The 13532-nt window shown below is 42.4% G+C and overlaps 13 non-coding genes and 4 pseudogenes across 13 annotated transcripts; 8 read left to right on the top strand and 9 right to left on the bottom strand.

Annotated features, from left to right (window-relative positions):
• Positions 1 to 50: 50 nt before the first annotated feature.
• Positions 51 to 169, bottom strand: LOC147056462 (5S ribosomal RNA). The gene has a single exon (XR_015066179.1). It is a non-coding gene; the product is annotated as a 5S ribosomal RNA (ribosomal RNA).
• A 389-nt stretch (positions 170 to 558) lies between these two features.
• Positions 559 to 725, top strand: LOC147056461 (U2 spliceosomal RNA; annotated as a pseudogene).
• Positions 726 to 2306: 1581 nt separating this feature from the next.
• LOC147056460 (U2 spliceosomal RNA) lies at positions 2307 to 2497 on the top strand. Its single transcript, XR_015066272.1, has one exon. It is a non-coding gene; the product is annotated as a U2 spliceosomal RNA (small nuclear RNA).
• Positions 2498 to 3041: 544 nt separating this feature from the next.
• LOC147056459 (5S ribosomal RNA) lies at positions 3042 to 3160 on the bottom strand. The gene has a single exon (XR_015066229.1). It is a non-coding gene; the product is annotated as a 5S ribosomal RNA (ribosomal RNA).
• Positions 3161 to 3383: 223 nt separating this feature from the next.
• LOC147056458 (5S ribosomal RNA) lies at positions 3384 to 3502 on the bottom strand. Its single transcript, XR_015066195.1, has one exon. It is a non-coding gene; the product is annotated as a 5S ribosomal RNA (ribosomal RNA).
• A 223-nt stretch (positions 3503 to 3725) lies between these two features.
• LOC147056457 (5S ribosomal RNA) lies at positions 3726 to 3844 on the bottom strand. Its single transcript, XR_015066167.1, has one exon. It is a non-coding gene; the product is annotated as a 5S ribosomal RNA (ribosomal RNA).
• A 389-nt stretch (positions 3845 to 4233) lies between these two features.
• Positions 4234 to 4400, top strand: LOC147056456 (U2 spliceosomal RNA; annotated as a pseudogene).
• Positions 4401 to 5975: 1575 nt separating this feature from the next.
• On the top strand, positions 5976 to 6166 carry LOC147056455 (U2 spliceosomal RNA). The gene has a single exon (XR_015066254.1). It is a non-coding gene; the product is annotated as a U2 spliceosomal RNA (small nuclear RNA).
• A 550-nt stretch (positions 6167 to 6716) lies between these two features.
• LOC147056454 (5S ribosomal RNA) lies at positions 6717 to 6835 on the bottom strand. Its single transcript, XR_015066306.1, has one exon. It is a non-coding gene; the product is annotated as a 5S ribosomal RNA (ribosomal RNA).
• A 223-nt stretch (positions 6836 to 7058) lies between these two features.
• LOC147056453 (5S ribosomal RNA) lies at positions 7059 to 7177 on the bottom strand. Its single transcript, XR_015066219.1, has one exon. It is a non-coding gene; the product is annotated as a 5S ribosomal RNA (ribosomal RNA).
• A 223-nt stretch (positions 7178 to 7400) lies between these two features.
• LOC147056452 (5S ribosomal RNA) lies at positions 7401 to 7519 on the bottom strand. The gene has a single exon (XR_015066178.1). It is a non-coding gene; the product is annotated as a 5S ribosomal RNA (ribosomal RNA).
• A 389-nt stretch (positions 7520 to 7908) lies between these two features.
• LOC147056451 (U2 spliceosomal RNA) lies at positions 7909 to 8075 on the top strand (annotated as a pseudogene).
• A 1575-nt stretch (positions 8076 to 9650) lies between these two features.
• Positions 9651 to 9841, top strand: LOC147056450 (U2 spliceosomal RNA). The gene has a single exon (XR_015066252.1). It is a non-coding gene; the product is annotated as a U2 spliceosomal RNA (small nuclear RNA).
• A 550-nt stretch (positions 9842 to 10391) lies between these two features.
• Positions 10392 to 10510, bottom strand: LOC147056449 (5S ribosomal RNA). Its single transcript, XR_015066305.1, has one exon. It is a non-coding gene; the product is annotated as a 5S ribosomal RNA (ribosomal RNA).
• A 224-nt stretch (positions 10511 to 10734) lies between these two features.
• Positions 10735 to 10853, bottom strand: LOC147056448 (5S ribosomal RNA). Its single transcript, XR_015066149.1, has one exon. It is a non-coding gene; the product is annotated as a 5S ribosomal RNA (ribosomal RNA).
• A 374-nt stretch (positions 10854 to 11227) lies between these two features.
• On the top strand, positions 11228 to 11394 carry LOC147056447 (U2 spliceosomal RNA; annotated as a pseudogene).
• Positions 11395 to 12978: 1584 nt separating this feature from the next.
• On the top strand, positions 12979 to 13169 carry LOC147056446 (U2 spliceosomal RNA). Its single transcript, XR_015066278.1, has one exon. It is a non-coding gene; the product is annotated as a U2 spliceosomal RNA (small nuclear RNA).
• Positions 13170 to 13532: the final 363 nt, after the last annotated feature.

The raw sequence follows: 13532 nt of genomic DNA, 5'->3' as shown, positions 1-13532 counted from the left end.
ACAAGGTCACACGCTTGTACGTTATGGCTGTTGTAAAGTGAGAAAAGAAAAGCTTACAGCACCTGGTATTCCCAGGCGGTCTCCCATCCAAGTACTGACCAGGCCCGACCCTGTTTACCTTCCGAGATCGGACGAGATCGGGCGTTCTCAGGGTAGTATGGCCGTAAGCCGTGAGAACACTAGAAAATTTTCATTTTATAGACACAATTGCCTCTAAAATTCCAAAGCGGTGGTCCTTGATGGCTGTTGTAAACGTTTCCTTTCACAATTCAATAATTTATTGGGTTTAAATGTTACACATGGAGTTCAATTTGCAAATAAACATATTGCTTTGTCATTCACATATTTTATTTGGTAATTAATAAAGATTACAAATATGTTACAAAGTGTATCATACACAATATTAAAAATGATAAATATTAAAGTGTCCGACACTACCAAACCAGTAGAATAAACAATACATGTAATTCAGGCCTTCCTGCAAACCATATTGGTGTCAATGAATTCTCAATGCAGTAAAACCCTACATCGTCAGTTTGTGATCAAAGCAATAGAAATATTATTTTGGGGCCATTGTGCAGCAATCTTAGTGTTCTTTTGAGATCTAATTAATCTATGGTGTTTTTGGCAATCATTGAATGATGGGAAGATGGAATAGGGGCTTGCTCCGTCCACTCCACGCATCGTCCTGGTATTGCAGTACCTCTAGGAGCGGTGCACCCCCTCTTGTGGTGAAATTAATCCATAACTGATATTGTGATATATAAGGATACCGTTGTATTTGATAAATATCCATCCATTTTCTGTACCGCTTTGTTGTCCCCACGGGGGTCACGTCGCAGGCGTGCTGGAGCCTTTTTTCCTTCTTCCTAGGACTTTTATAGGGCACGACAAGCCCTCGGTCGCACCATTCTTTTAAAAAAAAAAAAACTCACCCCCTGGTTCTCCTCACCTCTGCACCTCGGACTGCCTTCAACCTTCAGATCCCAGCTGACGAGCGAGCAGACAGCCAGCCTTTGAAAGGGATTCTAGGATCTCACCTATGGAGTTCCTCTCGCGCGCGGTCTTTCTGGATCTCTGCTGTCGTCAGCTGGAATATAATATAGTATGTTGGCATCCGGCTCGAAGGACCAAATAAATGTTGGGTCTAAATATCATCAGACACTACATCACATGCTGGAATGAAGAGGAGAAGACAACCAGGATGAGTTTACTCGCGAGGAGAACGATAGAGAAAGGAAGCTCAGTTACAATCTCCATCAGTTCTGAGTTCTTCCTCCACGTGCTCCTTTTTTAGATGTTTTGGTTGCCCTGGTTACAGAGGCGTTGCTACACTAAAGGGAGGGGAGATAGTGGTTGTAGCAACGCTGATTAGCTAAGGAATGTAGTGTGGTGTGATTTAGCACTTAATTGTTGGCCCTCGACCCCCGCATTGGGATTGCAGAGTCTGTTCTCTTCCCTCAACCAGTTGTCTTCTCCATGGGTGGCTGACTCCTCCTCGAGTGTGATCAGATAACTTGAAGCACGTTGAATGACGCTTACCTGTGGAACAATGCAACTAAACCCTTGCTAAGTTTATCTTCTTAGTAAACTAACACAACACATAATAATAATAATAATAATATCTATCCCTACTTAAACATTTCAACACATATTAAGTAAATGTCAGGTAACTGGTATACAGTTCCTTAAACGAACATTGAGTAAATATGGGATAACTTATATGTGACTACTCCAAACTGTATACAACATTTAACAAAGAAAAACAGTTCAGATCAACTACAATCTATGAATCAAGGCTATAGTTAACTAAAAGGAATGAAGTCCCTTTAAACTAAACAAAGAACATTTCGCCTATGCAAAGAAGCTCTGCTCATTGTTAGTGAAGGCCTCTTACAAAACAAACACAAAAGTAACATAAGGACAGGAAGGATACATAAGGCTGACGGGGATCAAAAGACATTCCTTAAACTAAATACAAAGCATTTAGTTTAAAGGAGAGTCGTAAACTCGTAAAAGATAAGGCCTCCTGGTCTGGCAGGCCAAGGCTCCCCCCGAGATTATTCCAACATTTATGTAAAATTGTCGCAGCATAGAAATTATGAAAGTAGTTCAGCGGAGAAACGTCATCAACTGTTTTTCTTTTAAAACATGTATATACTCGATTTTAAACATGCATGACATTTTGGTCATTATTGGAATTTTTTTTCCTAAAGTGCTGTGTTTATAGCAAAATTGTGTTTGTCACTCTCACTTTAAGTTGTAGTGCTGGAAATGATCTGGTCCCCGTTTGACTTCATTGGGTTATCGCTTCTCAGCCTTTTGGCTAAGATCAAGTGTAGTATCTGTTCTTATCAGTTTAATATTTGATACGTCCCCTATCCGGGGACCATATATTATATTGATTTTTGGAACAGGGAGATGAAATAGGGGCTTGCTCAGTCCACTCCACGCATCGACCTGGTATTGCAGTATCTCCAGGAACGGTGCACCCCCTCTCGTGGTTAAATTAATCCATAACTGATATTGATATATAAGGATACCTTGATATCCATCCATTTTCTGTACCGCATTGTTGTCCCTACGGGGGTCGCGGGCGTGCTGGAGCCTATCCCCACGGGGGTGCTGGAGCCTATCCCAGCAGTCATCGGGCAGTAGGCGGAGGACACCCTGAACGGGCGTTCTCAGGGTAGTATGGCCGTAAACCGTGAGAACACTAAAAAAATTTGCATTTTATAGACACAATTGCCCCTAAAATTCCAAAGCGGCGGTCCTTGATGGCTGTTGTGAACGTTTCCTTTCACAATTGACGTGCAAAAAAAAAAAGGCTTTCAGCACCTGACGGTCTTGTGGCACTCATCCGGCGAGTCTCCTCCGATGTCTTAATGCTTCATTAACATCCACCTGTCTGTCCGGTGTCACACCTCAGAGAGTAACTGTCGAAGGTTTTTGGTTGTGAATTGACCAAGGTGTAATAACCAAATCCCAGAAACAAGGTCACACGCTTGTACGTTATGGCTGTTGTAAAGTGAGAAAAGAAAAGCTTACAGCACTTGGTATTCCCAGGCGGTCTCCCATCCAAGTACTGACCAGGCCCGACCCTGTTTACCTTCCGAGATCGGACGAGATCGGGCGTTCTCAGGGTAGTATGGCCGTAGGCCGTGAGAACACTAGAAAATTTGCATTTTATAGACACAATTGCCCCTAAAATTCCAAAGTGGCAGTCCTTGATGGCTGTTGTAAACGTTTCCTTTCACAATTGACGTGCAAAAAAAAAAAGGCTTTTTTGTTGTTGTTGTGAATTGACCAAGGTGTAATAACCAAATCCCAGAAACAAGGTCACACGCTTGTACGTTATGGCTGTTGTAAAGTGAGAAAAGAAAAGCTTACAGCACCTGGTATTCCCAGGCGATCTCCCATCCAAGTACTAACCAGGCCCGACCCTGCTTAGCATCCGAGATCGGACGAGATCGGGCGTTCTCAGGGTAGTATGGCCGTAAGCCGTGAGAATACAAGAAAATTTGCATTACATAGACACAATTGCCCCTAAAATTCCAAAGCGGCGGTCCTTGATGGCTGTTGTAAACGTTTCCTTTCACAATTGACGTGCAAAAAAAAAAAAAGGCGCTTTTTTTGGTTGTGAATTGACCAAGGTGTAATAACCAAATCCCAGAAACAAGGTCACACGCTTGTACGTTATGGCTGTTGTAAAGTGAGAAAAGAAAAGCTTACAGCACCTGGTATTCCCAGGGGGTCTCCCATCCAAGTACTGACCAGGCCCGACCCTGTTTACCTTCCGAGATCGGACGAGATCGGGCGTTCTCAGGGTAGTATGGCCGTAAGCCGTGAGAACACTAGAAAATTTGCATTTTATAGACACAATTGCCTCTAAAATTCCAAAGCGGTGGTCCTTGATGGCTGTTGTAAACGTTTCCTTTCACAATTCAATAATTTATTGGGTTTAAATGTTACACATGGAGTTCAATTTGCAAATAAACATATTGCTTTGTCATTCACATATTTTATTTGGTAATTAATAAAGATTACAAATATGTTACAAAGTGTATCATACACAATATTAAAAATGATAAATATTAAAGTGTCCGACACTACCAAACCAGTAGAATAAACAATACATGTAATTCAGGCCTTCCTGCAAACCATATTGGTGTCAATGAATTCTCAATGCAGTAAAACCCTACATCGTCAGTTTGCGATCAAAGCAATAGAAATATTATTTTGGGGCCATTGTGCAGCAATCTTAGTGTTCTTTTGAGATCTAATTAATCTATGGTGTTTTTGGCAATCATTGAATGATGGGAAGATGGAATAGGGGCTTGCTCCGTCCACTCCACGCATCGTCCTGGTATTGCAGTACCTCTAGGAGCGGTGCACCCCCTCTTGTGGTGAAATTAATCCATAACTGATATTGTGATATATAAGGATACCGTTGTATTTGATAAATATCCATCCATTTTCTGTACCGCTTTGTTGTCCCCACGGGGGTCACGTCGCAGGCGTGCTGGAGCCTTTTTTCCTTCTTCCTAGGACTTTTATAGGGCACGACAAGCCCTCGGTCGCACCATTCTTTTAAAAAAAAAAAAACTCACCCCCTGGTTCTCCTCACCTCTGCACCTCGGACTGCCTTCAACCTTCAGATCCCAGCTGACGAGCGAGCAGACAGCCAGCCTTTGAAAGGGATTCTAGGATCTCACCTATGGAGTTCCTCTCGCGCGCGGTCTTTCTGGATCTCTGCTGTCGTCAGCTGGAATATAATATAGGATGTTGGCATCCGGCTCGAAGGACCAAATAAATGTTGGGTCTAAATATCATCAGACACTACATCACATGCTGGAATGAAGAGGAGAAGACAACCAGGATGAGTTTACTCGCGAGGAGAACGATAGAGAAAGGAAGCTCAGTTACAATCTCCATCAGTTCTGAGTTCTTCCTCCACGTGCTCCTTTTTTAGATGTTTTGGTTGCCCTGGTTACAGAGGCGTTGCTACACTAAAGGGAGGGGAGATAGTGGTTGTAGCAACGCTGATTAGCTAAGGAATGTAGTGTGGTGTGATTTAGCACTTAATTGTTGGCCCTCGACCCCCGCATTGGGATTGCAGAGTCTGTTCTCTTCCCTCAACCAGTTGTCTTCTCCATGGGTGGCTGACTCCTCCTCGAGTGTGATCAGATAACTTGAAGCACGTTGAATGACGCTTACCTGTGGAACAATGCAACTAAACCCTTGCTAAGTTTATCTTCTTAGCAAACTAACACAACACATAATAATAATAATATCTATCCCTACTTAAACATTTCAACACATATTAAGTAAATGTCAGGTAACTGGTATACAGTTCCTTAAACGAACATTGAGTAAATATGGGATAACTTATATGTGACTACTCCAAACTGTATATAACATTTAACAAAGAAAAACAGTTCAGATCAACTACAATCTATGAATCAAGGCTATAGTTAACTAAAAGGAATGAAGTCCCTTTAAACTAAACAAAGAACATTTCGCCTATGCAAAGAAGCTCTGCTCATTGTTAGTGAAGGCCTCTTACAAAACAAACACAAAAGTAACATAAGGACAGGAAGGATACATAAGGCTGACGGGGATCAAAAGACATTCCTTAAACTAAATACAAAGCATTTAGTTTAAAGGAGAGTCGTAAACTCGTAAAAGATAAGGCCTCCTGGTCTGGCAGGCCAAGGCTCCCCCCGAGATTATTCCAACATTTATGTAAAATTGTCGCAGCATAGAAATTATGAAAGTAGTTCAGCGGAGAAACGTCATCAACTGTTTTTCTTTTAAAACATGTATATACTCGATTTTAAACATGCATGACATTTTGGTCATTATTGGAATTTTTTTTCCTAAAGTGCTGTGTTTATAGCAAAATTGTGTTTGTCACTCTCACTTTAAGTTGTAGTGCTGGAAATGATCTGGTCCCCGTTTGACTTCATTGGGTTATCGCTTCTCGGCCTTTTGGCTAAGATCAAGTGTAGTATCTGTTCTTATCAGTTTAATATCTGATACGTCCCCTATCCGGGGACCATATATTAAATTGATTTTTGGAACAGGGAGATGGAATAGGGGCTTGCTCAGTCCACTCCACGCATCGACCTGGTATTGCAGTATCTCCAGGAACGGTGCACCCCCTCTCGTGGTTAAATTAATCCATAACTGATATTGATATATAAGGATACCTTGATATCCATCCATTTTCTGTACCGCATTGTTGTCCCTACGGGGGTCGCGGGCGTGCTGGAGCCTATCCCCACGGGGGTGCTGGAGCCTATCCCAGCAGTCATCGGGCAGTAGGCGGAGGACACCCTGAACGGGCGTTCTCAGGGTAGTATGGCCGTAAACCGTGAGAACACTAAAAAAATTTGCATTTTATAGACACAATTGCCCCTAAAATTCCAAAGCGGCGGCCCTTGATGGCTGTTGTGAACGTTTCCTTTCACAATTGACGTGCAAAAAAAAAAAAAAAAAGGCTTTCAGCACCTGACGGTCTTGTGGCACTCATCCGGCGAGTCTCCTCCGATGTCTTAATGCTTCATTAACATCCACCTGTCTGTCTGGTGTCACACCTCAGAGAGTAACTGTCGAAGGTTTTTGGTTGTGAATTGACCAAGGTGTAATAACCAAATCCCAGAAACAAGGTCACACGCTTGTACGTTATGGCTGTTGTAAAGTGAGAAAAGAAAAGCTTACAGCACCTGGTATTCCCAGGCGGTCTCCCATCCAAGTACTAACCAGGCCCGACCCTGCTTAGCTTCCGAGATCGGACGAGATCGGGCGTTCTCAGGGTAGTATGGCCGTAAGCCGTGAGAACACTAGAAAATTTGCATTTTATAGACACAATTGCCCCTAAAATTCCAAAGTGGCGGTCCTTGATGGCTGTTGTAAACGTTTCCTTTCACAATTGACGTGCAAAAAAAAAAAGGCTTTTTTGTTGTTGTTGTGAATTGACCAAGGTGTAATAACCAAATCCCAGAAACAAGGTCACACGCTTGTACGTTATGGCTGTTGTAAAGTGAGAAAAGAAAAGCTTACAGCAACTGGTATTCCCAGGTGGTCTCCCATCCAAGTACTAACCAGGCCCGACCCTGTTTAGCATCCGAGATCGGACGAGATCGGGCGTTCTCAGGGTAGTATGGCCGTAAGCCGTGAGAATACAAGAAAATTTGCATTACATAGACACAATTGCCCCTAAAATTCCAAAGCGGCGGTCCTTGATGGCTGTTGTAAACGTTTCCTTTCACAATTGACGTGCAAAAAAAAAAAAAGGCGCTTTTTTTGGTTGTGAATTGACCAAGGTGTAATAACCAAATCCCAGAAACAAGGTCACACGCTTGTACGTTATGGCTGTTGTAAAGTGAGAAAAGAAAAGCTTACAGCACCTGGTATTCCCAGGCGGTCTCCCATCCAAGTACTGACCAGGCCCGACCCTGTTTACCTTCCGAGATCGGACGAGATCGGGCGTTCTCAGGGTAGTATGGCCGTAAGCCGTGAGAACACTAGAAAATTTGCATTTTATAGACACAATTGCCTCTAAAATTCCAAAGCGGTGGTCCTTGATGGCTGTTGTAAACGTTTCCTTTCACAATTCAATAATTTATTGGGTTTAAATGTTACACATGGAGTTCAATTTGCAAATAAACATATTGCTTTGTCATTCACATATTTTATTTGGTAATTAATAAAGATTACAAATATGTTACAAAGTGTATCATACACAATATTAAAAATGATAAATATTAAAGTGTCCGACACTACCAAACCAGTAGAATAAACAATACATGTAATTCAGGCCTTCCTGCAAACCATATTGGTGTCAATGAATTCTCAATGCAGTAAAACCCTACATCGTCAGTTTGCGATCAAAGCAATAGAAATATTATTTTGGGGCCATTGTGCAGCAATCTTAGTGTTCTTTTGAGATCTAATTAATCTATGGTGTTTTTGGCAATCATTGAATGATGGGAAGATGGAATAGGGGCTTGCTCCGTCCACTCCACGCATCGTCCTGGTATTGCAGTACCTCTAGGAGCGGTGCACCCCCTCTTGTGGTGAAATTAATCCATAACTGATATTGTGATATATAAGGATACCGTTGTATTTGATAAATATCCATCCATTTTCTGTACCGCTTTGTTGTCCCCACGGGGGTCACGTCGCAGGCGTGCTGGAGCCTTTTTTCCTTCTTCCTAGGACTTTTATAGGGCACGACAAGCCCTCGGTCGCACCATTCTTTTAAAAAAAAAAAAACTCACCCCCTGGTTCTCCTCACCTCTGCACCTCGGACTGCCTTCAACCTTCAGATCCCAGCTGACGAGCGAGCAGACAGCCAGCCTTTGAAAGGGATTCTAGGATCTCACCTATGGAGTTCCTCTCGCGCGCGGTCTTTCTGGATCTCTGCTGTCGTCAGCTGGAATATAATATAGGATGTTGGCATCCGGCTCGAAGGACCAAATAAATGTTGGGTCTAAATATCATCAGACACTACATCACATGCTGGAATGAAGAGGAGAAGACAACCAGGATGAGTTTACTCGCGAGGAGAACGATAGAGAAAGGAAGCTCAGTTACAATCTCCATCAGTTCTGAGTTCTTCCTCCACGTGCTCCTTTTTTAGATGTTTTGGTTGCCCTGGTTACAGAGGCGTTGCTACACTAAAGGGAGGGGAGATAGTGGTTGTAGCAACGCTGATTAGCTAAGGAATGTAGTGTGGTGTGATTTAGCACTTAATTGTTGGCCCTCGACCCCCGCATTGGGATTGCAGAGTCTGTTCTCTTCCCTCAACCAGTTGTCTTCTCCATGGGTGGCTGACTCCTCCTCGAGTGTGATCAGATAACTTGAAGCACGTTGAATGACGCTTACCTGTGGAACAATGCAACTAAACCCTTGCTAAGTTTATCTTCTTAGCAAACTAACACAACACATAATAATAATAATATCTATCCCTACTTAAACATTTCAACACATATTAAGTAAATGTCAGGTAACTGGTATACAGTTCCTTAAACGAACATTGAGTAAATATGGGATAACTTATATGTGACTACTCCAAACTGTATATAACATTTAACAAAGAAAAACAGTTCAGATCAACTACAATCTATGAATCAAGGCTATAGTTAACTAAAAGGAATGAAGTCCCTTTAAACTAAACAAAGAACATTTCGCCTATGCAAAGAAGCTCTGCTCATTGTTAGTGAAGGCCTCTTACAAAACAAACACAAAAGTAACATAAGGACAGGAAGGATACATAAGGCTGACGGGGATCAAAAGACATTCCTTAAACTAAATACAAAGCATTTAGTTTAAAGGAGAGTCGTAAACTCGTAAAAGATAAGGCCTCCTGGTCTGGCAGGCCAAGGCTCCCCCCGAGATTATTCCAACATTTATGTAAAATTGTCGCAGCATAGAAATTATGAAAGTAGTTCAGCGGAGAAACGTCATCAACTGTTTTTCTTTTAAAACATGTATATACTCGATTTTAAACATGCATGACATTTTGGTCATTATTGGAATTTTTTTTCCTAAAGTGCTGTGTTTATAGCAAAATTGTGTTTGTCACTCTCACTTTAAGTTGTAGTGCTGGAAATGATCTGGTCCCCGTTTGACTTCATTGGGTTATCGCTTCTCGGCCTTTTGGCTAAGATCAAGTGTAGTATCTGTTCTTATCAGTTTAATATCTGATACGTCCCCTATCCGGGGACCATATATTAAATTGATTTTTGGAACAGGGAGATGGAATAGGGGCTTGCTCAGTCCACTCCACGCATCGACCTGGTATTGCAGTATCTCCAGGAACGGTGCACCCCCTCTCGTGGTTAAATTAATCCATAACTGATATTGATATATAAGGATACCTTGATATCCATCCATTTTCTGTACCGCATTGTTGTCCCTACGGGGGTCGCGGGCGTGCTGGAGCCTATCCCCACGGGGGTGCTGGAGCCTATCCCAGCAGTCATCGGGCAGTAGGCGGAGGACACCCTGAACGGGCGTTCTCAGGGTAGTATGGCCGTAAACCGTGAGAACACTAAAAAAATTTGCATTTTATAGACACAATTGCCCCTAAAATTCCAAAGCGGCGGCCCTTGATGGCTGTTGTGAACGTTTCCTTTCACAATTGACGTGCAAAAAAAAAAAAAAAAAGGCTTTCAGCACCTGACGGTCTTGTGGCACTCATCCGGCGAGTCTCCTCCGATGTCTTAATGCTTCATTAACATCCACCTGTCTGTCCGGTGTCACACCTCAGAGAGTAACTGTCGAAGGTTTTTGGTTGTGAATTGACCAAGGTGTAATAACCAAATCCCAGAAACAAGGTCACACGCTTGTACGTTATGGCTGTTGTAAAGTGAGAAAAGAAAAGCTTACAGCACCTGGTATTCCCAGGCGGTCTCCCATCCAAGTACTAACCAGGCCCGACCCTGCTTAGCTTCCGAGATCGGACGAGATCGGGCGTTCTCAGGGTAGTATGGCCGTAAGCCGTGAGAACACTAGAAAATTTGCATTTTATAGACACAATTGCCCCTAAAATTCCAAAGTGGCGGTCCTTGATGGCTGTTGTAAACGTTTCCTTTCACAATTGACGTGCAAAAAAAAAAAAGGCTTTTTTGTTGTTGTTGTGAATTGACCAAGGTGTAATAACCAAATCCCAGAAACAAGGTCACACGCTTGTACGTTATGGCTGTTGTAAAGTGAGAAAAGAAAAGCTTACAGCACCTGGTATTCCCAGGGGGTCTCCCATCCAAGTACTAACCAGGCCCGACCCTGCTTAGCATCCGAGATCGGACGAGATCGGGCGTTCTCAGGGTAGTATGGCCGTAAGCCGTGAGAATACAAGAAAACACAATTGCCTCTAAAATTCCAAAGCGGTGGTCCTTGATGGCTGTTGTAAACGTTTCCTTTCACAATTCAATAATTTATTGGGTTTAAATGTTACACATGGAGTTCAATTTGCAAATAAACATATTGCTTTGTCATTCACATATTTTATTTGGTAATTAATAAAGATTACAAATATGTTACAAAGTGTATCATACACAATATTAAAAATGATAAATATTAAAGTGTCCGACACTACCAAACCAGTAGAATAAACAATACATGTAATTCAGGCCTTCCTGCAAACCATATTGGTGTCAATGAATTCTCAATGCAGTAAAACCCTACATCGTCAGTTTGCGATCAAAGCAATAGAAATATTATTTTGGGGCCATTGTGCAGCAATCTTAGTGTTCTTTTGAGATCTAATTAATCTATGGTGTTTTTGGCAATCATTGAATGATGGGAAGATGGAATAGGGGCTTGCTCCGTCCACTCCACGCATCGTCCTGGTATTGCAGTACCTCTAGGAGCGGTGCACCCCCTCTTGTGGTGAAATTAATCCATAACTGATATTGTGATATATAAGGATACCGTTGTATTTGATAAATATCCATCCATTTTCTGTACCGCTTTGTTGTCCCCACGGGGGTCACGTCGCAGGCGTGCTGGAGCCTTTTTTCCTTCTTCCTAGGACTTTTATAGGGCACGACAAGCCCTCGGTCGCACCATTCTTTTAAAAAAAAAAAAACTCACCCCCTGGTTCTCCTCACCTCTGCACCTCGGACTGCCTTCAACCTTCAGATCCCAGCTGACGAGCGAGCAGACAGCCAGCCTTTGAAAGGGATTCTAGGATCTCACCTATGGAGTTCCTCTCGCGCGCGGTCTTTCTGGATCTCTGCTGTCGTCAGCTGGAATATAATATAGTATGTTGGCATCCGGCTCGAAGGACCAAATAAATGTTGGGTCTAAATATCATCAGACACTACATCACATGCTGGAATGAAGAGGAGAAGACAACCAGGATGAGTTTACTCGCGAGGAGAACGATAGAGAAAGGAAGCTCAGTTACAATCTCCATCAGTTCTGAGTTCTTCCTCCACGTGCTCCTTTTTTAGATGTTTTGGTTGCCCTGGTTACAGAGGCGTTGCTACACTAAAGGGAGGGGAGATAGTGGTTGTAGCAACGCTGATTAGCTAAGGAATGTAGTGTGGTGTGATTTAGCACTTAATTGTTGGCCCTCGACCCCCGCATTGGGATTGCAGAGTCTGTTCTCTTCCCTCAACCAGTTGTCTTCTCCATGGGTGGCTGACTCCTCCTCGAGTGTGATCAGATAACTTGAAGCACGTTGAATGACGCTTACCTGTGGAACAATGCAACTAAACCCTTGCTAAGTTTATCTTCTTAGTAAACTAACACAACACATAATAATAATAATAATAATAATATCTATCCCTACTTAAACATTTCAACACATATTAAGTAAATGTCAGGTAACTGGTATACAGTTCCTTAAACGAACATTGAGTAAATATGGGATAACTTATATGTGACTACTCCAAACTGTATACAACATTTAACAAAGAAAAACAGTTCAGATCAACTACAATCTATGAATCAAGGCTATAGTTAACTAAAAGGAATGAAGTCCCTTTAAACTAAACAAAGAACATTTCGCCTATGCAAAGAAGCTCTGCTCATTGTTAGTGAAGGCCTCTTACAAAACAAACACAAAAGTAACATAAGGACAGGAAGGATACATAAGGCTGACGGGGATCAAAAGACATTCCTTAAACTAAATACAAAGCATTTAGTTTAAAGGAGAGTCGTAAACTCGTAAAAGATAAGGCCTCCTGGTCTGGCAGGCCAAGGCTCCCCCCGAGATTATTCCAACATTTATGTAAAATTGTCGCAGCATAGAAATTATGAAAGTAGTTCAGCGGAGAAACGTCATCAACTGTTTTTCTTTTAAAACATGTATATACTCGATTTTAAACATGCATGACATTTTGGTCATTATTGGAATTTTTTTTCCTAAAGTGCTGTGTTTATAGCAAAATTGTGTTTGTCACTCTCACTTTAAGTTGTAGTGCTGGAAATGATCTGGTCCCCGTTTGACTTCATTGGGTTATCGCTTCTCAGCCTTTTGGCTAAGATCAAGTGTAGTATCTGTTCTTATCAGTTTAATATTTGATACGTCTCCTATTCGGGGACCATATATTATATTGATTTTTGGAACAGGGAGATGGAATAGGGGCTTGCTCAGTCCACTCCACGCATCGACCTGGTATTGCAGTATCTCCAGGAACGGTGCACCCCCTCTCGTGGTTAAATTAATCCATAACTGATATTGATATATAAGGATACCTTGATATCCATCCATTTTCTGTACCGCATTGTTGTCCCTACGGGGGTCGCGGGCGTGCTGGAGCCTATCCCCACGGGGGTGCTGGAGCCTATCCCAGCAGTCATCGGGCAGTAGGCGGAGGACACCCTGAACGGGCGTTCTCAGGGTAGTATGGCCGTAAACCGTGAGAACACTAAAAAAATTTGCATTTTATAGACACAATTGCCCCTAAAATTCCAAAGCGGCGGTCCTTGATGGCTGTTGTGAACGTTTCCTTTCACAATTGACGTGCAAAAAAAAAAAGGCTTTCAGCACCTGACGGTCTTGTGGCACTCAT

Source organism: Syngnathus leptorhynchus, chromosome 5 (genome assembly GCF_054491065.1).
Source record: "Syngnathus leptorhynchus isolate UIUO chromosome 5, UIUO_Slep, whole genome shotgun sequence".
NCBI classification, from domain to species: domain Eukaryota; kingdom Metazoa; phylum Chordata; class Actinopteri; order Syngnathiformes; family Syngnathidae; genus Syngnathus; species Syngnathus leptorhynchus.
The sequence above is the reverse complement of the archived record's forward strand: the minus strand, read 5'-3'. Positions and strand labels throughout refer to the sequence as shown.